Source organism: Psammomys obesus, unplaced genomic scaffold (assembly GCF_907164565.1).
Source record: "Psammomys obesus unplaced genomic scaffold, mPsaObe1.curated_primary_1811, whole genome shotgun sequence".
Taxonomy (NCBI): Eukaryota; Metazoa; Chordata; class Mammalia; order Rodentia; family Muridae; genus Psammomys; species Psammomys obesus.
In genome coordinates this window covers 209691-233382 of record NW_026590319.1, presented here as the reverse complement: position 1 = coordinate 233382, position 23692 = coordinate 209691, and the positions used below count along the sequence as shown (strand labels likewise).

Genomic DNA, 23692 nt, shown 5'->3' with positions numbered 1-23692 from the left:
ATATCTAGCCTTATGGAAATTTTGCCTGGAAGCCCAGGGACCAACACCGCACCCTCCTTCTGATGTGGCAGGCTAGATTGGAGGGTAGGGATAGCATGAGTGGCGAGAGGGCATGTGTGGTCTGACCATCCCTTCATATATGTTAGGCTCCAGATCCCCTTTTGCATAGGTCCCACTGTAATGGCGGCTTGTCCTTTGTTCTGTCTTCTCAGTATCTACCTCCTAGGCCAGCTTGGGCCTACTCTAGAAGAAATGGGCCAGCATCATTCCTTGAGGGCTGATGGCACCGTATTTAGCCTCCAGGGAGGATGCTTAGTGCTGAAAAGATAGCTGCTTGCATCTAGCACAAAGGTAAGCCATCCATGAATTCTGCCTGGTGCGAAGTATTGTTGTTTCTTGTGAAGGCGTGAGGTCAGAGTAGGTTTTGTCACTTCAGTTCCAGGATGTACCAGCCTGTGTCTGGTTGCCCCTATTTGCAGAGCTTGGTTCCCTTGCTCCAAGCTTCTTTTTGGGGAAGGTTGTGGAATTCCTTGCACTCACCATCACCAGCGCTGTCCTGAGGATTCTGAAACTCTTTATGCAATGGCAGTCCAGTGTGCTTGGATCAATGATGATTCCTAATCAAACATTCCTTGGAAAGCTGAATAAAATGAATGAAAACTCATTACCACCTGTCTCATTACGAATGAGGTCTGGGACCTTGGGTTCACCCACCTTCTCTGGGTGTCAGACATAGAATGGGAATCCATCCTCTGCTCTTCCCTTCCTTCAGCTGTAGCCACACTGCGTCTACATGGGCCTTTGCTTTCTCAGCTCAGCTAGAAGAGTTTATCCTTTAGCAAGACAGGCCTCTGGGATATGCTGGGAAGCTGTGTTTGGTGTTGAGGAGATGCATTGCCCATATTAATCGGGGATTAGCAGTTTCGGTCTGGTGTGCCCTGCAGGCACATTTCAGCCTCTTTAGGCTTGTAGCAGTGGGCACAGTGCTGTGCTCTGTCTATTGTGACTGAGGTCCTGAGTGTCACCTTCCTTGAGGCCAGGTAGTGGCAGTGGTGTTGCATTGCTGCCATGCTGAGACAGTCCGAAGTCAAGCCTGCACATTGTATGGGTTCTGTGACTCAGCCTCCTAGGTTCTGAGGGCATGTGGTGACATTTGAGAGTAGGACCCCATGTTGAGGGCAAGGAGTAAAACTGTGTTTTTTTGGTTACCTGCCATTTTCTCATGTGCCCTTCTTTGTATTTCTGTAGGTGCCAAGGAAGTGAGTGAGATGATGAGAGGCAGCTCTATATCTTTGTAATTTTTAATTTTATTTTTTGTCCCATTCACACTGCTTTTTGTACCACAGGGCTGATATCCCTTTGGTGAAGACAGGTAGAGGCATGAGCCTTGTGGACCTGTGTATGAATTAATTGGTTGTAAACTCTTTTGGATGGGACCCTTGTTTGTAGCCGTTTTCATTGTGGTGGGAAATCTACATGAAACATTGGATATTCTTCTAGTAAAGCCGATGAATGTGGACGTACTGTGGATGTCCTCAGAGATCTAGGATGGGATGGCTTCTGTTGGCTCAGGTCTTCTCAAAGTCAAAAAATTCACCCATTGGGTCATGTTTTACTTTTTTTGCTTTCTCTTTTGAGATGTAGGTGCGCCTTTTTGTGGAAATGTTGGATTGGCTTTATGTGGATATGTACTTCACATAGCCTGTGGGTCATGGCTGTCAACCAAGATTGGCTTGAGACCCCTGTCTATGAACAGAGACCAAAGGAAGTGTCCTTATAATTATATGTTGCAGGTTACCTTGGTGGAAATTTTTTTCCTGATCGGTAGCAACTCTCTAGTGTGATCTCAGCCTCATTGGTTTCTCACTGTGTGGAATCAGCAGGAAAAGTTAGGGTTGATAGAGTGCCTTGGCTTGAAGATACCTTTCCTGGTTCTTTGAATACAGGCATCTACTGATAGAGAATGTGTTCGTGAATGAGAGACAGAGAGACAGAGACAGAGACAGACACCAAATCACAGTCCTAGGTAAAGGTAGACATGGAAAGAGAGAAAAGTTGGTGTGATTTTCAATGTACTTTGTAGTCTGAGAGCTATAGCAGAATCTTTATTGCCCGTTTAGTTCTGGCCTGTGTCGTGACAGTGTTGTGTAGGACCATGAGTCTTGTTGAAAATAGGGAGGACGACCTCCTTTGAGGCAGAGATATGTCTGTGTGCATGGTTTGCTCATGACTCTGACCTGAGCTGTGTCTTAGGTCTCCAGTGCGATTTTGCCATGGGAGACTCTTCCCCAGGTTTTGTGTGTTTGCAGTTGCTCTTGGGAATTTCATGCAGGCGGAATTGGAGCAAGGTGATTGTTGGAGTGGGAAAGATTAGTTGTTTGAAGGCAGAGAGTCTCAGAAATGGTTGTGGAGGCCCTGGAGGTAGCCAAGTGTCAGTTGGACAAGATGTTGATATCTGGCCTTATCCACATTTTGACAAGTATCCAGAATCCCATGAGACAAACCTTGGCCTCCACCCCTGATACAGCAAAGCCGGCTGTAGCATTTGTGAGAGCAGGAGTGATGAGAGAGCAGGTGTGGTCTGACCATCCCTTCATATAAGGTAGCCACCAGCTCCCCTTTTGCATCAGTCCCACTGTAATGGTGGCTTGTCCTTTGTGCTGTCTTCACAGTGTCTCCTTCCTTGGTCAGCTTGGGCCTACTGCAGAAGAAATGGGCCAGCATCATTGCATGAGGGATGAGGGCATCAGATGTACCCTCCAGGAAAGAATCTTGGTGCTGGTGACCTTGCTGACTGAATCTGAGGACAAAGGTAATCCACCCATGAATTCTGTCAGGTGCTCAGGATTGTCGGTTCTTGGTGGAGCTGCAAGGGCAAAGCAAGTTGTTTCATTTCATCACCAAGAAGTGTAGGCCGGCCTCTGGGTGCCCACAAGTTCAGAGCTTGATGCCCTTCCTCCAAGCTTCTGGTTGGGGAATGCCGTGGAATTCCTCGCACCCACCAACACCTGCATTGTCCAGAGGAGCCTGAAACTCTTTATGCAATGGCACTCCCATGTGCTTGGATTGATAATGATTCCTAGTCAAACATTCCTTGTAAAAGCTGAAAAAAATGAATGAAAACTCAATACCACCTCTCTCATCGGGACTGAGGTCCGGCACCTGTGGGTCACCCACCTTCTCTGGGGGTCAGACACAGGCTGGCAAACCACTCCACTGCTCTTTGCTTCCTCCAGCTGTAGCCACACTGCCTCTAGACGGGCCTGTGCTTTAGCAACTCAATTAGAATAGTTTGTCCATTGGCAAGACAGGCCTCTGGGGGCACGCTTTTAAGCTGCCTTTGGTGTGGAGGAGATGCATTGCCCAGATCCATGGAGGATTAATGATAGCCGCCTTGTGTGCCCTGCAGGCACATTGAAGATTCTGGAGGCTTGTAGCAGTGGCCTCAGAGCTGGGCTCTGTCTACTCTGAGAGTGAGGTTCTTAGTGTCACCTTCCTAGAAGTCAGGAAGAGGCAATGGTGCTGTAGTGCTGCCATGCTGAGACAGCCTGAATCAAGCCTGCACATGCTATGGGTTCTGTGACACAGCCTCCAAGGTTCTGTGGGACTGTGGTGACCTTTGAGAGTAGGATCGGAACTTAAGGGTAAAGAGTAAAACTGTGTGTTTTTGGTTGCCTGCCATTTTCTCAGGTGCCCTTCTTTGAAGGTCTGTAGGAGCCAAGGAAGTGAGTGCCATCATGAGAGGCAGCTCTGTATCTTTTTAATTTTTATTATTTTATTTTTTGTCCCGTTTACACTGCTTTTTTTACTCCAGGACTGTTATCCCTTTGGTGAAGACAGGTAGAGACATGAGCCTTGTGGACCTGTGAATGAATGAGTTATTTGGAAACTGTGTTGGATGGGACCACTCTTTGTGTCTGTTTTCACTGTGGTTGTGGTACCTCTAGGAAACATTGGATATTCTTCTAGTAAAGCCGATGAATGAGGACGTACTGTGGATGTCCTCAGAGATCTAGGATGGGATGGCTTCTGTTGGCTCAGGTCTTCTCAAAGTTAAAAAATTCACCCATTGGGCCTTGTTTTACTTTATTTTGCTTTCTCTTTTGAGATGTAGGTGTGCCTTTGTGCTGAAATGGTGGTTTGGCTTCCACGTGGATGTGTACTCCAACAAGTAGCCTGTGGGTCATGGGCTGTCAATCAAGACTGGCTTGAGACTTCTGTCCATGATCAGGAACCAAAGGAAGTGGCCTTTTTTTATAGGTTGCATTGATGGAAATTCCTTTCCTGAAGGGTTGCAGCTCTCTAGGGTGATCTCAGCCTTAGTGGTTTCCCTCTGTGTGGGACTAGCATGAAAAGTTAGGGTTGATACAGTCCCTTGGCTTGAATAACCTTTCTTGGTTCTTTGAGCACAGGGATTCTACTGACATAGAATGTATTCTTGAATGAGATAAAGAGAGACAGAGACAGACATAAAGTCACAGTCCTTGGTAGAGAGAGACATGGAAAGAGAGACAAAGTTGGTGTGCTTTTGGAATGTACCTTGCAGCTTGAGACCTATTGCAGAACAGGTCTTTAGTACCTTTTGAGTTCTGGCCTGTCTGTTGATGGTGTTGTACAGAACCAAGAAGCTCGTTGAAAATAGGGAGGAGAGCCTCTTTTGAGGCATAGATATGTCTGGGTACATGGCTTGCTCATGACTCTGGCCTGAGGTGAGTCCTAGGTCTCCAGTGGGATATTGCCAGGGGAGACTGCTCCCTTAGGGAGCAGTTTCCAGTGTTGGTGTTTTTGCAGGTGCTCTCATATTCTTGGGAATTTCCTGCAGGCTTGTTTTGGAGCAATTCTTGTGTTGGAGAGGGTGAGATTAGTTGTTTAAAGGCAGAGAGACTCAGAAACATTTGTAAATGTCATTTAGGGAGCCAAGTGTCAGTCGGACAAGCCCTTGATATCTAGCCTTATCCATATTTTAAAACGAATCTCAAATCATATGGGACAAACATGGGTTGTCCTTTGTGCTATCTTCACAGTGTCTCCTTCCTTGGCCAGCTTGATCCTACTGCAGAAGAAATTTGCCAGCATCATTCCTTGAGGGCTGATGGCACCTGATGTTGCCTCCAGGGAGGATGCTTGGTGCTGATGACCTTGTTGCCTGCATCTCAGGACAAAGGTAAGCTGCCCATGAATTCTACCAGGTGCTCAGGATTGTCGGTTCTTGGTGGAGCTGCGGGGGCAAAGCAAGTCATGTCACTTCAGCATCAGGAGGAGTAAGCAGGCCTCTGGTGCCCTCAAGTTTAGAGATTGGTGCCCTTGCTTTGAGCTTCTGGTTGGGGAAGGCCGTGGAATTCCTCGCACTCACCAACACCCGCATTGTTCTGAAGAGCCTGAAACTCTTTATGCAATGGCACTCCAGTGTGTTTGGATCGATGATGATTCCTAGTCAAACATTCCTTGGAAAAGCTGAACAAAATGAGTGAGCACCCAATACCACCTCTCTCATTGAGACTGAGTTTCGGCAACTTTGGGTCACCCACCTTCTCTGGGGTTCATTTACAGGCTGTCCAAATACTGCTCTGCCTTTTTCTCTTCTCAGCTTTAGCAGACTGCATCTTTGTGGGCCTGTGCTTTTACTTCTCTGCTTAAACTTCCTAATATTGTGACAGACAGCCCTTTGTGTCATGTTGTTATTCTCTTTGGTCTTGAGTAGATGTATTGCCTTAATACAAGAGTTATACATATATCCCCATTGTTTCTCCTGCAGTCACTTTAAAGTGTCCCAGGCAGAGTTGGAATCAGTATTGCTGCATAACTGGGCTTTGCATACTTTGAAATTGTTATCTTGTATGTCAATTTACCTTCTTTGAGGAACAAAATGGCTATTGTGCTGCAGTGCTCCTATGTAGAAATATTTTGTTTTCAAGCCTGCACTTTCTATCAGCCCTGTGACACAGCTTCTTCTGGCCTGTGTTGATGTTGTGCCTTGTGAGAATATTATGCCCTCTTGCATGCCAAGTGTTAGAGGTAGCCAGCCAAAGAAAGAGAAAGTTTGTGCTGTATTTGAATATAGAGTTCACCCTGTGACCCTTTGCAGAACCTTTAGAACTGGTTGTGTTCAGGATTTTACTGTGTTTGAGCTGTGCAGAATCCTGCATCTTGCTGCTATTCATAGAGACACTGGTGTGAAGTGTGCACTTGCTATGAGCCTTGCTTCTTAAGGCCTATGGTATTTTGGTGACTTTTGAGAGTCAGACCTCTCTTCGAAGCATAGAGAAAATCTTTGTGTCATTGGTTGTCTGCCGTTTTCTCAGGTATCCTTCTTGAAGGTGTGCAGGAGCCAAGGGATATACTGTGGCCAATAAAGATGCCTCTACCTCATTTTTTAGGAGTATATGCACTGTTTCATTTTTCACTGTGTTTATGTAATATCTATAATATCGTAGAATCATGAGCCTTGTGATCCTGTGCATGAAATACTTGGTTGGAACCTGTGTAGGATACTACCCTTGTGCTGGTAACATCCTATTTTCTTTCTGGTGCAATATCTCTATGAAATGTTGGCTATTCTTCCAGGATAGATTGTGAGTTAGGAAGGTGCGAATATCCTGTGGTTGTCCTCCAAGACCCAGGATGTGATGACCTCCTTTGGCTAAAATCCTTCTCAAAGTTAGAGAAACACACATTTTTTTAATTATTTTATTCATTCATTTTTTTTAATTTACTTTTCCCTTTGAAATTAGGTTGTTTTTGCACTGAAATGGAGTTTTGGCTTCCTTGTCTATGTGTAGTGTAAGAAACACCTTGTAGTTCAGGGTTTGTCATTCAAGACTCAAGGTTTGTCATTGAGACCTCGCTCCATGAGTAATGGCAAAAGGAAATGGACTTTTGCTTTTATGTTGCATTGATATTACTTGCTTGCTTCCAGTGTTGCAGCATCTTTACATAAATCTCATTGTGAATGGTTTACCCCTGTGTGTGATCACTTGTCCAAGTTTGGATTCATACAGTCCCTTTGCTTGAAGACACCTTTCCATGATCTTTATCCAAGGGGATTCTATTGATAAAGAAAGTGTTAGTAAAAGACAAACAGATAGATAGATAGATAGATAGATAGATAGATAGATAGATAGATAGATAGATAGATAGACAGACAGACAGACTGATAGGGTAAGAATGTGAGAGAGTGAGAGAGACAGAGAATGAGAGAGACAGAAAATGAGAGAGACAGAAAGACAGGTCCAGATACATAGACACATTCACAGTAAGACGTAGCGACAGACAGCTAAAGAGAGAGAAATTTGGTGTGGTATTTGAATTTATAACAGTCTTAAGATCTTTTGCTTGGAAGTTGTAAGTAGAAACTTTAGATTCTGTCTAAAGGTTCTGGCTTCTTCAGTGAGTGATTTCTATAGAACCATCGAGTTTGCTGCAAAAATGAGGATCAACCCCTCCTTCTAGATTGAGATAATCATGGGTACATGGTTTTCTCTGAATATGCTCTGAGGTGAGTCCGAGACTCCAGTGGGATATTGCCACTGCCAGTGGAAAACTGATCCCTTAGAGAACATTGTTTTGTGTTGGTGTTTTTGGAGGTGCTCTTATTTTCTTGTAAACTTTCTGCTGGCTGGTGTTTAAGCAACTTTTTGTTTGAGTGTTTAACCTTAGTTGTGTAAATGAGTCTCAGCAACCTTTGTGAAACCCCTCATGGGAGCCAGTTGTAAGTTGGGCAAGCACTTGATATGTATTCATATTCAAATATTCTAGTGAACTCCATGGAACAATACCAGCTCTATCTGGCAAGGCAGGCTGTAGGGTTTGGGGTAGTAGGTGTGGAGAGAGAAAGCAGGTGTGATCTGACCAATCCATAATATCTACTAGGCCCCTATTTGTATCCCTCTCACTGTAATAATGGCTTGTCCTTTGTGCTGTCTTCACAGTGTCTCCTTCCTTGACCATTACGGACCTCTTGCAGAAAAAAATGGGCCAGCATCATTTGTTGATGTCTGTTAGCACCTTATTTAGCCATCAGTGAAAATTCTTGATGCTGGTGACGTACCTGCCTGTATCTGATGACAAAGGTCAGACACTCACTTATTGATATACACATTTTTTATGAATGTTTGTATGTTTTTCATTTTGTACATAGTGTCTTTTTTTCATGTCCATCATTAGGGTTTTTCCCAGATTCCTCTTCTGTATGTGTATTTCTTATAGAGGGTAGACTTTCCCTAATTACTCCAATTCTTATTCAGTGAATACTTACGATTGTTCTTCAACTTTAGCCACAGCACAATAGCCTTCAACATGCTATAGCCATTGGTTTTTGAGAAATTCTTTATTATATTTCTACTGCTTTGTTAAAACCCTATGACCACAATCAGTGTGGAAAGTAAAGGATGTTTTTCATCTTACAACTGTCATGTTGCAATAAACCACTTGAAGAAGTCAGGGCAGTAGCTCAAGCTAGAAACCTGGAGGCAGTAACTGAAGCAAAAATAATGCATAATTCTGTTTGCTGGTTCACATATTTTATATAACTCAAGATTACCAATCCTACTTGGCATATTTCCTCCACAGTAATTAAGAAAATGCTTCACATTGCTTCACTTGCTGACAGATAAATTGATAGAAACATTGTCTCATTTGATTTGACAAGAAACCCACATGTTTCAAGGAATAGTCACTCTACTCTTGCTGTCTGAATATACCCAGTATGTTTGTTTTTTTCAGTGTCGTATACATCTGAAAAATCCTTCTAAGATAGGGTCTTAGCCTGGTCCAAGTTAGAAAAATACCATCTTTTTACTGTGCACTGTACTTGGGAGAACTGGCATTGGGTGAATACTCTGGTCCACAATGCTAAATTGATATAGGTCAGACTGAAGGGGCTTGATGTTTGGGAACATCTTAAAGTAGAATTGTGTGCCTTAGGACCTGAACCAGAATTACTTGCAGAAAGGCCCAGGGATGCCTTAAGCCTAGAAAGGGAGCTTCAAGACACAAATCACTTCCACTTATACCACCTCCCTGCTGAGGAAACTCCTGCCAAACACTTTTCTTTTGGCACTCTCAGAGAGTAGGAAATTAGAAGTTAGAGTTGCTGAGGTAAAAATTACAGATTACACAGTGAGCCTGACTTGGCACTTGCTTTTTTAATTTCAAGCCTGCCCTCACTCCATATCTTCTCCTCAGACATAATTTGCCTGGGATTTATTCTTTCAAGTAGGCTGGATGTGATGTTGGTCTGAGGGATTCAAGCAAGTGACATGAACTTGGGTGGTGTAGACTGAGTCCAGCAGCGCTAGGCCAGCAAATGTGAGAATAGGCACTGCTCTCATAGTGTTGAGGACATTGGAGTCTTTGTAGGGCTCTGAGAGAATCTGTAGTTCCAATCCCCAATCATGAAGTAATTCAGGAACCCCTAGAAGGTGTAACTGATAGATGTTTGTCAATGGTACATCAGTACATTCACCTTCATGATAGAGGTCTCAGATCTATTGAGATTGTCCACTGCCCAATAAGTGAATCAACATAATGGACTTTCCAATGTGCTCTGATCAGTTGTGACTCACATATAAACATTCCTTGGAAGAAAATGAATGAGTACTCAATATCTGTTATTCTCATAATAACTGACACACAGCATGGAGGATCCCACATGTATGGTAAGAGTAAGCCACATCCCCTTGTTTTTCCAATTTTTCCTATGTTACAGGACATAAGCATTTTCAAACCTCACGTTTCCAGAGGAATTGGGCTCACATCAGTTTCTTTAGCTGATCACGACCTCGTTCTAGTTCTAGTCCCTTTACGAGCCATGGTTGGTACTGCTATTAGGGAATCATGCAGCATGACCAGGAGAATGAAGCACAAATAGGCCTGGAGAGCCCCACACTTCTGGAGAACCATGCAGATCTAGCCAAATCTCTAATTGCAGAGCCCTGACCCATAGCCCAAGCTGAAAAGGTGAGGATGCCTTGTTGATAGTTTTACTCTCCTAGGCCTTGTTTGTGTATAGCTACAAACGAAGAGTTATTGATGTGCTGGGGGAAGAATGTGTAGACTGTGCTTCAAGAAGTACTTCTCTTGGACATGTAGAAAGTATTGAAGATTTGGAAGACTGCTGTGTTTAAATTCTACCCTACCAAATGTATTAATATCTACCATGTATCCAAGCTGTAGGCTTGTTGTGAAACATGGTCACAGTTATGTGTCCAAACATATTAAGAGTTCCAGTGAGACTTGGATTCTTCTCTCATGCACATCTATGTATGTGTACTCTGTTATATATGTTTGTCTACATTTGCGTAGACACATGCATATTTTAATACATAAACACACAACATACATTAGCTTATAAAATAAACAATCTTAGATGCCCACAACAATATATTTTAGAACCTGTGAAACTGTTTTTTCATGTGGATTTATTCACTTCTGTTGGCAGGCTCCCATGTTTTTACATTTGTGAGCAGATCTATGTTTTTAAACATGTAGATCATGTCCTCATTATTCCCATGTAGTTTGATGAAAATTGCTTCTGTGTCCCTTCCATGTGGGTCAATTCTGCTAGGTCCAGAGAGGTTTAATACCAGAAACCCTGGCTAGGGGGAGGCAATGGAATGAAGAAACTACACACACAGAGATACACATACAATGAATCCAGGATCAGTTGGAGTTCTCTAAGCCCTGTAATCATGAATCTCATAATATTTATTAGGTGTAGCACAGTGTCAGGGAAATGCTTTCTTCTGTATTGTATAGGCTAACTACGTATTTTTGTCATGTTTTAGTCACTGTTCTATTGTTATGAAGGGACACCATGACCAAGGCAATGCTTATAAAAGAAAATACTTGTCCTTTCCATGTCATACAAACTCCCCCTTCTTTCATATAATTCCCTGCACTCTACCGAAGGTTTGGTTATGAGTCTTAGTATCTGCTTTGATACACTGCTAGGTAGAGTCTTTCATGGGCCCTCTGCGATAGGCCCCTGTCCTGTTACTGGAGCTCCACAAGGACCAAATATATCTGGGCATAGGGGTCTTTTTCTGAGACTGACACTCAACCAAGGACCATGTATGGATATAACCTAGAACCTCTGCTCGGATGAAGCTTGTGGTAGCTCAGTAACCAGTGGGGCAAATTTAAATATTCCTATAAAGGCATTGCAGAATGTCTTTCATTTCAGTCCCTAGTCCTATTATTTTGTTTTGATTTTCAAAGTTTTACATAGCTGTCCAAACCCGAGGCAGACTTTAATTTCTACTATGTAATCTTATCAATGGAATTAATTGTTATAACTGTCCGGAGATAGACATAGTGAGTTGTGCTTCTTAGAAACAGTACATAGAACCATAAAATATTAGCTTAGTTAACAACTCAACAAATATTAGGAATGTTACTACAGATTCTAATTTTTTTTTTAGATGTGACAATTCCATAACATTTCTGTGACTTCTACAAATATATGTAGCAACAATGTGGCTAGTTTCTGTTAAGAATTTTTTTTGTAAATGATTTCATATTCTTTTATTGTAAATGATACAGCAAAGTGATAAAAAAAAGTTACAGAATCTTCCATTATTAAAAAGTAGTGGGTAAGGAGTGGATACAGAAATTGTGGTATTTTTTCACAATGGAATACTACTCATCAATCAAAAACTAGGAAATCATGAAATTTGCAGGCAAATGGTGAGATCTAGAAAAGATCATTCTGAGTGAAGTATCCCAGAAGGAGAAAGACACACATAGTATATACTCACTTATTTAGACCTATAAGTTATGATAAACATAATGAAATCTATAGACCTAAAGATGATAAACAAGAGAGAGGACAGGGGTAAGATGATCAATCCTCACTTAGAAAGACAAATGGGATGTGCATTGGATGTAGGAGAAAACAAGTAACAGGACAGGAGCCTACCACGGAGGGCCTCTGAAGAACTCTACCTAGCAATGTATCAAAGCAGATACTAAGACTCATAACCAAACCTTCAGCAGAGGGCAGGGAATTATATGAAAGAAGGGGGAGTTAGTATGACTTGGAAAGAATAGGAGCTCCACAAGGACCAAATATATTTGGGCACAGGGTTCTTTACTGAGACTGACATTCCACCAAGGACCATGTATGGATATAACCTAGAACCTCTGCTTGGATGAAGCCCGTGGTAGCTCAGTAACCAATTGGTTTCCCATAGTAAGGGGAACAGGGACTATTTCTGACAGGAACTCAATGGCAGGCTCTTTGACCGCCCCACCCCCCAAGGGAGGAGCAGTTCTGCTAGGCCACAGAGGAGGACTTTGCAGCCAGTCTCGAAGATACCTGATAAAACAGGGTCAGATGAAAGGAGAGGAGGTTCTCCCCAATCAGTGGAATTGGAAAGGGACAGGGAGGAGATGAGGGAGAGAGGGAGGGTTTGGGAGGGAATGAGGGAGTGTGATACAGCTGGGATACAGAGTGAATAAAATGTAACTGATAAAATAAATAAATAAATAAATAGACAAATAAATAAATAGATAAATAAATAAATAAATGAAACAAAAGAAAATACTTAATTGATGGCTTGCTTACAGTTTCTGAGGAATAGTCCTCTATCATAATGGCAAGACAATGGGGTTAGAATGGTGACACTCATGGCACTGGAGCAATATCTAGGAGCTACATCTGGGTCCACAGGTAGAGAGAGACACTCGGCCTGGCATGGGCTTTTGAAACCTCAAAGCCCATTCAAGAGACATACTTTATGTAGTGCTTTGAATGACTATGGGCACCATTGACTCGTGTTTGAATGCTTGGCTCATAGGGAATGGCACTATTAATAGGTATGACTTTGTTGGAAAAATTGTGTTACTAAGTGCACAGGGTTTGACTTCTATGATCATGTTATGCTCAGAGTAGGACTGTCTTCTGCTGCCTGTGGATAAATATGTGGAACTCTTCAATTCCTTCTTCAGCACTATGTCTTCCTGCACACTACCGTGATTTTCTCAAAGAAGATAATGAACTAACCCTCTGAAACTGTAAACCACCCCCAATTAAATATTTTCCTTTATAAGAGTTGTCATGGTATTTTGTCTCTTCACAGCAATAAAACCCAAACTTAGACAACTCCCCCAAGAAGGGCATTCCAACTAATTCCTCTTTGACAGCTCATCAACTGGGGACCAAAAATGCAAATATATAAGCCTATAGGGGATATTCTTATTCAAACTACCAGACGTATCATTTCATGTGTTGAGATCATGGTTTCAGTGGAAGGTTGTAGGTCAGTGCCTTTTAGTGTTATTATTTATTTTCCTTGAAGGTGCATCTTGAGGACATATTGCAAAGTAAATATTTCTCGGTTAATCCACATAGTATACAGATGATAGACAATTGTTTAGTATACTTAATGTCATTATTCTAGTGACCTAAACATCTTTCTACTTTCCTCAATGTATGCCATACTTTCTTTACATTTACCAGGTGACACAAATCTGTATATCCTGATATTCCCTATGAACTTGTTAATATCTGAGACATATGTAGTATGGCTTTCATAGTATGGTAGTAAGTGGGTGAATCATGGTAATCATTTTCTTCCCCAATGGAGCAAGATTCCTGTGTATCATATAGGAAGTATGCATTTGATCCATGATGCCTTCCCCCTGTATGTTTGTGCATGCTGAACAATTTGAGTGAGGCATGCATATTGTTATCCTCAATGAACTAAATTACTATACTACTATACTATCACAGATGGAGACCGACAGACAGTAGTGTCTCTGTTGTCTAGATTTTTTTTTTACTAAATAATTATATAAGTGAAGTTCGTAGTGGCTGCCTCAATGATTAGATATCAATCTCTTCTGCAATGTCATGTCCCAGTCATGACCATCATATTCCTATTCTTGCCTGTTGTGAAGAACATCAAGTATACAGATACCAAATTTTCTATAGTACATTGCATTGAAGAGAACTTTTTTGTATAGGTTTCATGGCATAGTCTAGTATCCAAAGAGTTTTACAGTTGTCTCAAGTAGGACTTGGAGGTGTGAGGTATAGAGAAATACTGGTGGAAACAGAGTCAGATCAACAAATTTCAGCAGCTCCTGCCCTCATACCAGTTTAACTGTAGTGTAAAAATTTATAGCATGGGGTCAAATATGTGTAGTAATTATTGTTGAAATACGGCCAATTATTAATGAGGATGTAGAGTTTCTGTGTCCAGTGTCTTGGACTTTCTCTACTGCAAAGTGGGTACTCAGTGCACAGTACTGAATTGTCTCATACAATGATGTTTTTGTGGTGAAAGCTTCATTCCTGAGTCTAATGAAGAGGTGAGTGCCCCTTCCTGCAGCATAGCAATACATAGGTACTGCTGTTCTCTACTGCCAGTATAGAGAACAGAACTTAGAAGGAGGCTTGTGGTAAGTGCTCTTTTTTTGGTTTTCCCAAAATCCAATGGGATTCCTTATTTCCAATGAGGAAGAGTATGGGTAAATGGATAAAGACTTCAATACCTACTTTCTTTAAAATCTTTACTATGTGAAAAAATCATCTTCATCTGACTAACTTTGAGCCCTTTGTTCCTACTGAATCTAAACACATAGTTTTATTTATTCTTATAGGCATGCTACCAAATTGTTCACATGAAAAAAGATGGGCCTTGTAATGTGTGAAGGTCAGTTTACAAAGAAGGTAAAAATCTTACAGGTTAAAATTAAATTCTTTTTGAACTGTGTGGCTTTTGTCTTGTAACTCATCCCTTACAGCTATGCATTTATTAGGAGTCTCTTCTCAATAATATGTGGACTTTTGTCAGCGAATTTGTCAATGACTCAATGCTTTAAATAACATCAAGACAGTGTAGATGACATGTGTACACCTCTATCTCAGTGTCATAAGGTGTTGTATTTGATGATATTGTGAATGAGATATAAAACAAACTTTGTAGCTGGACTACAGGTGGTGGTCAATTCAGATTCATTTCCACTTCTAGGATTTTCAGATAGGCTCACCACCATAGAATCTTGGTGCCCTACCCCATTCCACACATACCCCCCCACACACACAGATTTCAGTTACATTTCCTAGCCCATTCTTCTTTCCCCACACCTGATCTCTCCCACATCCTCTCACACTCTGTTCCATCTGCTACAAAGGTCTATTTTTACTTTCCCTAAGTGAGATTTCAGCATCTTCCTTTGAGGCATCCATGTTACTTAGCTTCTTAGGGTCTGTGAATTGTAGTATGTTTATCTTGTACTTTATAGGTAATATCCACTTATATGTGAATACATACCATGTCTTCTGGGTCTGGGTTGCCTCACTTAGGATGATATTATCTAGTACCATCATTTTGCCAGCAAATTGCATGATGTCCTTGTTTTTAATAGCTGAGTAGTATACCATTATATAAATGTACCACATTTTACTTATCCATTCTTTGGTTGAGTAACATCTAAGTTGCTTCCAGGTTCTCGTAATTATGAATAAAGCTGCTTTGAACAAAGTTGAGCAAGTATCCCTCTGGTATTTTGGAGCTTCTACTGGGTATATGCTCAAGAGTAGAACAGATGGTTCTTGAGTTAGAACTATTCCCAATTATATGAGAAATAGCCAGATTCATTTCCAAAGTGGTTTTACACCATCAGTGGAATAGTGTTCCTCTCTCTTCATATCTTAGCCAGCATGTGCTGTCACTTAAGTTTTTGACCTTAACCATTCTGACAGGTATAAGATAGAATCTCAGAGTCATTTTGGTTTGTCTTTCTTTAATTACTAAAGACATTGGACATTTATTTAAGTGCTTTTTGGCCATTAGAAATTCTTCTGTTGTGAATTCTCTGTTTAGGTCAGTCATTTTAAAATAGGGTTATATGGTTTGTTGTTTAATTTCTTGAGTTTTGTTAATGTATTTTGAATATTAACATTATGTCAAATGCAGGGTTGGTGAAAATCTTTTCCCGTGGTGTAGGCTGCTGTTCTGTGCCATTGACAGTGTTCTTTGCATTGCAGAAGCTGTTCAGTTTCATGAGGTCCCATTTATTAATTGTTGATCTTAGAGCCTGAGCTGTTGGTATTTAGTTCAGGAAGAGAACAGAAAGTTCCTGTATCAATGTGTTCAAGGCTATTCCCCACTTTCTCTTCTATTAGAATTAGTATATACAGTTTTATGTTTAGGTCTTTTTTATTTAATTATTTTTATTTTTATTAATTACAGTTTATTCACTTTGTATACCCCCTATACCTCCCTTCCACCTCCCCACCCTCTCCCAGTTCCTCTCCCAGTCCACTGAAAAGGGAGGTCCTTCTCCCCTTCCCTCTGACCCTAATCTATCAGATCTCATCAGGACTGACTGCACTGTCTTCTTCTGTGGCCTGGTCAGGCTGCTCTCCCCTCAGGGAGAGGTGATCAAGGAGCAGACCAATCAGTTAATGTCAGAGACAGTCCATGTCCCTGTTACTATGGAGGCCACTTGGATACTGAACTGCCATAGGCTACCTCTGTGCAGGGGTTCCAGGCCATCTCTATAAGTGGTCCTTGGCTGGAGTATCAGTTTCAGAAAAGACCTCTGCACCCACATTTTTTGAGTGGATTTTAGACATATAATATAGGATAAACATACTAAAATCTGTACACCTAAAGAAGCTAAGCAAGAAGGAGGACCCTGGGTAAGATGATCAATCTTCACTTAACATTTTCATAATCCCATCAACAGAATCATGAATAAATTCAAATTTCTTTTTTTTAATTTTTATTTTTTTCTTCACAATTTATTCATTATATTCCGTGACTGAAGCCCCCTCCCTCAACTCCCACAGTCCCACCCTCTCTCCCTCTTTCCCTCGTCCCCTCTCTCACATCTACTGAAAGGGGGAGTTCTACACTATTGCCATCTGCCCATAGCTTGTTAAGTCTCATCAAAATTGCCCCAATCCTCTTTCTCTGTGGCCTGCAAAGGCTGCATCACCAATGTGCGGCTAAACAAAAGGCATTTATTCTTCACATACTATTTTTTATTGCCTTAATATCCACAGTGAGGCTGTCTATAATTCAGACTACCTATAAAAGCACATCTTTAGAGTGGCTTGCTTTGGCCTCATAACTAGCTTTCTCAAAGAAACAGCTGAGTATGTACGGTGGGTGTATTCTCTCTGAAAAGCACTACCTTGTTCAGTTCTCAGTGTTTATGGAAGCTAATATTATCTAGACCTGGTCCATTGTTCTTTTGACTTTACTAGAGACTACTTGGGAAGTAAAAGAATCTCAGGGAGATGGAAATTGGTAGTGATCGTCTGTTTTCCTGGCTATAAACATGTACATTCTCCTGTAAGGATGAGCTCACTAAAATTGGTTAAATTTCAAATATATTTTTCCAAGTGGAATATTTAGGATCTTTTCTAACATGTTAGTACACATTAAAAGAGCATATTTTCTATACAGTGGTGACATTTTTATTTTGTGACATTTGCATTTAATCAAATATAAAAATGTTTACCTTACTAACACGATAATTAGATGACATACTTTATTTGTTGGACAGGAGAATGCCTGTGCTTTTCTCAAATAGGTGACAGAGGAATCAGCAGACATTTTACTTTAAAATCCACACAAGGCACAACAGACTCATACTTCATGTTTGTTTTACTATAGTATATGAGTGTTATTGTTCTTTGATTTTCCTGTTGAGTGATGATACACCCCAGAGAGAAAGGGCAGTTAATATCCTGACCTTAAATCTGAATTAATGGAAAACTTCCTTTCATCTATGATATTCCTTCTGCTAAGGGTGTTGGCTGTGGGGGCAATGATGTACCTATTTCGGGAAGGAGCCTAAGGATCCATGTGAGTTGATAGCCTTTGTATGTAATCTTGATGATATTTGGTTGTTGCCAGAGAGCATAAAACCCTGTCTAAGTTCCAGATGGATGTGGTTAGCTACAAAGAATTGTAGCTTTTTTGTCATAATGGGTGCACCTGCTTCAAGAAAATCTAACTGAATTTAATATTCCCTTATTAGAGCATTATATATAAGCTAATTATTTGTACGATGCATTGAGTGAACTTTTATTTACTTTTGGTCACATATTTTTTAAGTTTATTTTGTTATAGCATAAACCATATATATTTCTCATTATAGAATAAGTTTTAAGTAGTTTTTTATTAATCGTTAAATGTATGTGGTTATTGAATTACTTTTGAATAACTTATTCTACTAAATAGTGAAACATAAATGCTTTTGAAGGGCTTTAGAAATATTATTTTCAGAGAGACTCAGACGATCCATTGAACTTTGTGAAAGCAAAAAGAGATAAAAGACTTGAAAGTCTGTGAATATAGAGTGATAGAACAGACATTTATAGCTTCAGGGTTGTATGCATAAATAGTGCCTTTAAAATGAAATAAACAATAAGTGAATTTCATAGGTTTCATCTATATTTTTCTGTGTCATTGAGAATGGTGTTTCTTTTTTTTTTTTCTCAGAAAATGAACTGCTACAGGAAACTCTTCAGATAATGTCTAAAAGCAGAAAATACATGAAAGAAGACTTTGTAGATCAAGATCTCTTCAGCACATATTGTCTCAGAGCTGTACTCTGAAGGTATGTATATTACTCTCTTTACTATTGACTGTGACAAATAATTGCAGCCCCCCCCCCCCTTGAGGCAGGAGCAGCCTTGCCAGGACAGAGAGAAGGGCATTCCAGCCAGTCCTGGTGAGACCTGATAAACTAGGGTCAGATGGAAGGGGAGGTGGATCTCCCCTATCAGTGGACTTGGAGAGGAGCATGGGAGGATATGAGGGAGGGAGGGTGGGTGGGATTGGGAGGGAATGAGGGAGCGGGCTACAGCTGGGATGCAAAATGAATAAAATGTAATTAATGTAAAAAATAAAAATTTAATTAAAAAATAGATCCAAACATTTATTTGGGCTGATAGTTCCAGATAGTTAGAGTTTATGATGGCATAGTAAAGGCATGGCAGCAGGAGCATATACGAGCTCCCATCTTAAGCCACAAGCAAGAAATAGAGGGCACACTGGAAATGCCATGAATGTTTTGGAAACTAAAAAGCTGCTGCCAGTGTCACATCCCAAAACAAGGTCACTTCTGGTCCTTTCCCAATAGTTTCACCATCTGAGGAACAAGTATTGACATACATATGAGCTTTGGGGATCCATTCTCATTACACACATTACATTCTTTTGTCCTTATAAAGGTTTACTGTCATATCATGATGCAAAGTGCATTCAGTTCAACATCAAAGACCTCAACAATATTTCAGTCTCAAGGCTATTTTAAAGGCCAAAGTCTCTTCTGAGACTAAAGGCAAACTTTTAATTAAAAGCCTCTGAGAAATCAAAGAGCAAATTATATACTTCTAACATTCAATGTTATAGAATATACATTGCCATTCCAAGGAGGATAAATCAGAGCAAAATGAAGAAGTACTGAGCCAAACCAAAACACAACTCAGAAGGGAAAACTCCAAATCTTGTGGCTCCGTATCTATTGTCAGAGGTCTTGGATGTCTTTAACACTTCAGCTGTACTCATTCAATAGCTGTCATACAGGCTGGTTTCATTCCTTGTCTTTATCTATACTTGGCAGATATCCCAGTTTTGGCATGTGCAATAAGTTGGGGGATCCATCAAAATCCAAGCTTCACCTTCACAAACATTATGCAATGGTTTCTCATGGCCTCTTTTTATCCCAGGCCCTCTGTGTAGTTACTTTCCTGACACATATTGCCTGCCCTAATTGGCTCTTCTTCATCATGTAGGAAGATTCTAAAAACTCATTATTTGTGTATCCCTCATGACCCTAAAACCATAACCTCATAGATGATACTTTCACGTTAGGACGCCCAGTTAGGATGGAGCAAGGCCCTCTTGAATTACAATTACACCAACTTTTATTCGTTGTTGCTTTTTAGGATCAGAAAATTGCTTGGCCTTTCCCTTTCACAAGTTGTAAGCTTAGCTGGTTGATGTCATGTCCACTCTTGATCTTATTATTTGTTTCAGCACAAGCCTTGGCTCCACATTTTCTGGTGATCCTTTTCTCTTTCAACTGCATATTTTCTATTTCTTTTTTGCCACATATGCTGTTACCTTGTAGACTTCAATTAAAGTGATTAATAATTAAAAAGTGACAACATCAACATTGGGCTGTCTTTGAAAAAATCTTCCTGGAAATTAGTCCTTTCCAATTCAGTTCTTGGGACAAATGAAGAAGGAAGCTACATTCTTCTCCAAAGTATATCTTAGTAAAGTATCACTGAATCACAGATGCTAATATGTTTCCTTCTTGACATAGGCCTCTATAGTTTACATTGTTCTTAGCATTACTGTCTTCCCGTGTTCTGCTGGAACATCACATTAAGACCATATAGAAATCTACCATTTTTTTCCAGGCCAAAGTTGTAAAACCTTCTATCGTAGTGCAAAATATGCTAGTCAAGGTAATTCACAACAATACACCATTCCTATTATCCAATTCTGTATCACTTAATTTCTTATTGCTGTGATAACTAGGGCAGCTTATGAAAAAAAATTGAATTGGGTTTATGTTTCCAGAGGTATAGAGTCAATGATGGTAGGGTAAGGCATGGCAGCAAGAACATCTGAGATCTTACATCTTGTTCTACATGTGAAAGGAAACTGATAATAGTATGAGTCTTTAAAACCCAAAGCCCACGTCAGGTAACACACCTCCACCAACAATACCACAGCTTTGAATCCTTCCCACATTGCTTCATAAATAGAGGACCAATGGTTCAAACAAGTGAGTTTTAAGCTACAAAATAAGGAATAAAAGAAGAAGCACAAAATACAAAGTTCACAGATGGTTTTTTTAGCCTTGATAAAAAAAAAAGGTGAAAAAATGAAGAAGAAGGAAAAAGAAGAGGAGGAGGAAGAGGAGCAAGAGGAGGAGGAAAAGGAAGAGGAGAAACAGCAAAACATTTTTTTGTTAGAAAGTTATAAAGACTTTTTTTTTTTTTTTGCCACAGCATGAATCCAAGCTTTTGGCAAACTGACATTCTCAGTGTTCTTTAAGCAGATTTATTCTAGAACATGTAAGTGTATAGTATAGTATTTTCCAGCCTTTAGCCTCTTTGGGATATGTGTTTCTAAATTCTGCCAATTTTCCCCTCTGTGTCCTGGCAGATGATACCTACAATGATGATTTGGAGTCATTATAGATGGTGCCATCTCTTCTACCAGAAGCTTCATGAAAATAGTCTTCATTAGGCATGCTGATGCCTCTCTCCTGTATGCAGAATACACTACCTGCAGATAAGAAATTCTTAACTGAGAAATGCTCATGTTGGGATATCATCAATGAGACTTTAATTTGGGCATGGTGACTGTTTCCCTTGCTGCCACTTGACTCAATCCCAGGAGCCTCAGTAGAGGAAATAATATTGTACAAGAAGCTCAAAATGGTGGAAGTATTTAGTGCTCCTATAAATATAAATTGATGATTTTTAAATATGGCATCTTAAAAAGAAAATGCATGATTAAAAACTCAATGCATACTCATATGATTAATCCATAAATTATGTGCCTCCCCTATTTCAAGATAATCCTCATATTTTCCTTCTGTTAAGGGAGGGAAAATGCTTTTAAGCAGATGAATAGACTCTTTTGGGAGGACTTCATTAGTGGAGCCATATTCCTCTGCAAATTGCTGCTTTTGTTTAAGAGTCATTTTGATGTGCTTTTGCTACTTCAGTACCACATTCATATCTATGTCATTTGTTGAATGACTGCATGCCTGATTTGTGGATGAAATTAAATTAAATGTCTTAAGCATTGCTCATTCATTGGCATTTATGTAAGTGCCAAATTTCTGTGCAATGAACTTTCGTATATATTAAAAATTCTGTATTTGTCTCCTCTATCATAGTAAAATTACCTACAACTTAAATTATGGAAGTTAAGCATATTATCATTTCAGGTTTTTAAAATTATTATAATTCTTTTAAAAATGTGCTTTAACAGCTTTTTTCACAGTAGCAATAACTTAGACTGCCAAATTCTTCACAATTCCCATATGTCATCATTTTAGAAAAGTTTGGGATATTTTCCAGTGTGTTAGTCTAAACAATTGTCCTAAATTTTACTTTTTTTAACTTTTAGTTTGATCATTTTCATGTTTATTGGCCATCTGTATTTTTAAGTTTTTCTTTATGTCAAAGTTTGGGAGTATGTGGAAGGTTTAGTCTCTTTTAAAGATCACATTTACAGTTGGGGAAAGATAAGATTTTGGATTGTCAAACATTACATGTTTTTCATACTTTTGAACTTTGTTTTGTTATAAAAATGTATTAGTGTTACGTGTTCAAGTATAATCATGTTTGCTTTTATGGCTTCTGAGTTTCATGTCATTTTTGGAAAAAAAAGTCCTGATCTCATAAAGCCTGTGTTAATCCTAATTCTTTTGTGTTTTTTTTTTTTTTTTTAATTCAGATACTTATGTCATGAAAAGAATTTTATTTTGAAATTTTAAAGTTGCCAAGTTATTTGTCATTACTTATAATTATTTGCCAATAATTGCCCATTTATCTGTAATGCCATTTTGCACATGTGCTGTATTCTCATCCATGAATGGCTTCATTTTTGTTCTGTGGATATGTGTGTCTCTTCTTATGCCGCCTGTCTCATGTGTCTTCTTGTTGGAAGAAATTACAGTTTAGACTGCAATTTCATCAACATTAATAAATTAATTTCAGAAAAACTGGTTTTAAATAATATTGTCTTCATAATTTAGGACAAGGTATATTTCTTTTTTTAAACAGTTAATTATTGTTGATATTTTCACCATGTTTGGTTTTTCTTTTCTTTTCTTTAATTATTATATTTTTTGTGTCTGAAAGTCTTTTTATACTTTTTTGGGAGGGGATTAAGTGGTCACATTACTCCTCCTTATTGTTTTAGAATGTACCCAAAATTCTTTGCAAATATTGATTTCTCCCACACCCCACCCAGTTGATACTGATTTTGGTTATGTTGATAAAAGTCCACAGACTGGTACTTTCAGAGCACTTAAATAATTTTGGAAACATTATCCACCCTTGATTTAAATGGGATTTAACAGAATGCTTCTTGGGTTTGAATAGCACATTGCTGCTTGTCTATTCTTCCAAAAAGACCACCTAAAAGAGCTATGATCATACAAAGTTGAGTTTATTAAACTTACTGCAGCAAGGGAAAACACCACCTAAACAGGGTTTAGTAGTGATTGAAAAGATAAATAAGAGTCTGGGCTACTGTGGTTTGAGGCAGAGACATGATTATGAATGTGCATAGTTCAGCATGCAATACTTTCAGGTGGATGGGGGTGTGATGAGATTCCTAATGTGCTTCTTGATAATCAACCTGGTATATGAATTGTGTCCCTCAATAAGAAAGTAATGACATTAGAGGTATTTACCTCTATGAGCAAATAGAATTTATCAGTTTATAGTTTTGTCTTGCTAGGCAGGACTCTACTAGGGATGATACCAGGTCTTTTTCCCAAAAGGTAAATTATTTCTCATTTGACTAGTTAAAAATATCAATGTAAGTTTGTAACTTTAATTTTGAGATACTTGGTTTGTTGTGTTAGAAAACTCTTCCACTTTTTATATTTTTCTAAAGAATCTGAATCAAAGCCATGTGGAAGATGTAATTTTTTTTTCACAAATACTTGTATCATTCTGTTTAGA

The 23692-nt window shown here is 39.6% G+C and overlaps 1 long non-coding RNA gene and 4 other non-coding genes across 5 annotated transcripts; all 5 read left to right on the top strand.

Annotated features, from left to right (window-relative positions):
* The first annotated feature begins 601 nt into the window (after positions 1–601).
* Positions 602–694, top strand: LOC129676445 (small nucleolar RNA SNORD116). Its single transcript, XR_008720080.1, has one exon. It is a non-coding gene; the product is annotated as a small nucleolar RNA SNORD116 (small nucleolar RNA).
* Positions 695–3063: 2369 nt separating this feature from the next.
* Positions 3064–3157, top strand: LOC129676446 (small nucleolar RNA SNORD116). Its single transcript, XR_008720081.1, has one exon. It is a non-coding gene; the product is annotated as a small nucleolar RNA SNORD116 (small nucleolar RNA).
* A 2257-nt stretch (positions 3158–5414) lies between these two features.
* LOC129676443 (small nucleolar RNA SNORD116) lies at positions 5415–5508 on the top strand. The gene has a single exon (XR_008720078.1). It is a non-coding gene; the product is annotated as a small nucleolar RNA SNORD116 (small nucleolar RNA).
* Positions 5509–8020: 2512 nt separating this feature from the next.
* LOC129676442 (uncharacterized) lies at positions 8021–21377 on the top strand. The gene is made up of 3 exons (XR_008720077.1): positions 8021–8069; positions 18465–18582; positions 21150–21377. It is a non-coding gene; the product is annotated as an uncharacterized LOC129676442 (long non-coding RNA).
* Positions 9552–9628, top strand: LOC129676448 (small nucleolar RNA SNORD116). The gene has a single exon (XR_008720082.1). It is a non-coding gene; the product is annotated as a small nucleolar RNA SNORD116 (small nucleolar RNA).
* Positions 21378–23692: the final 2315 nt, after the last annotated feature.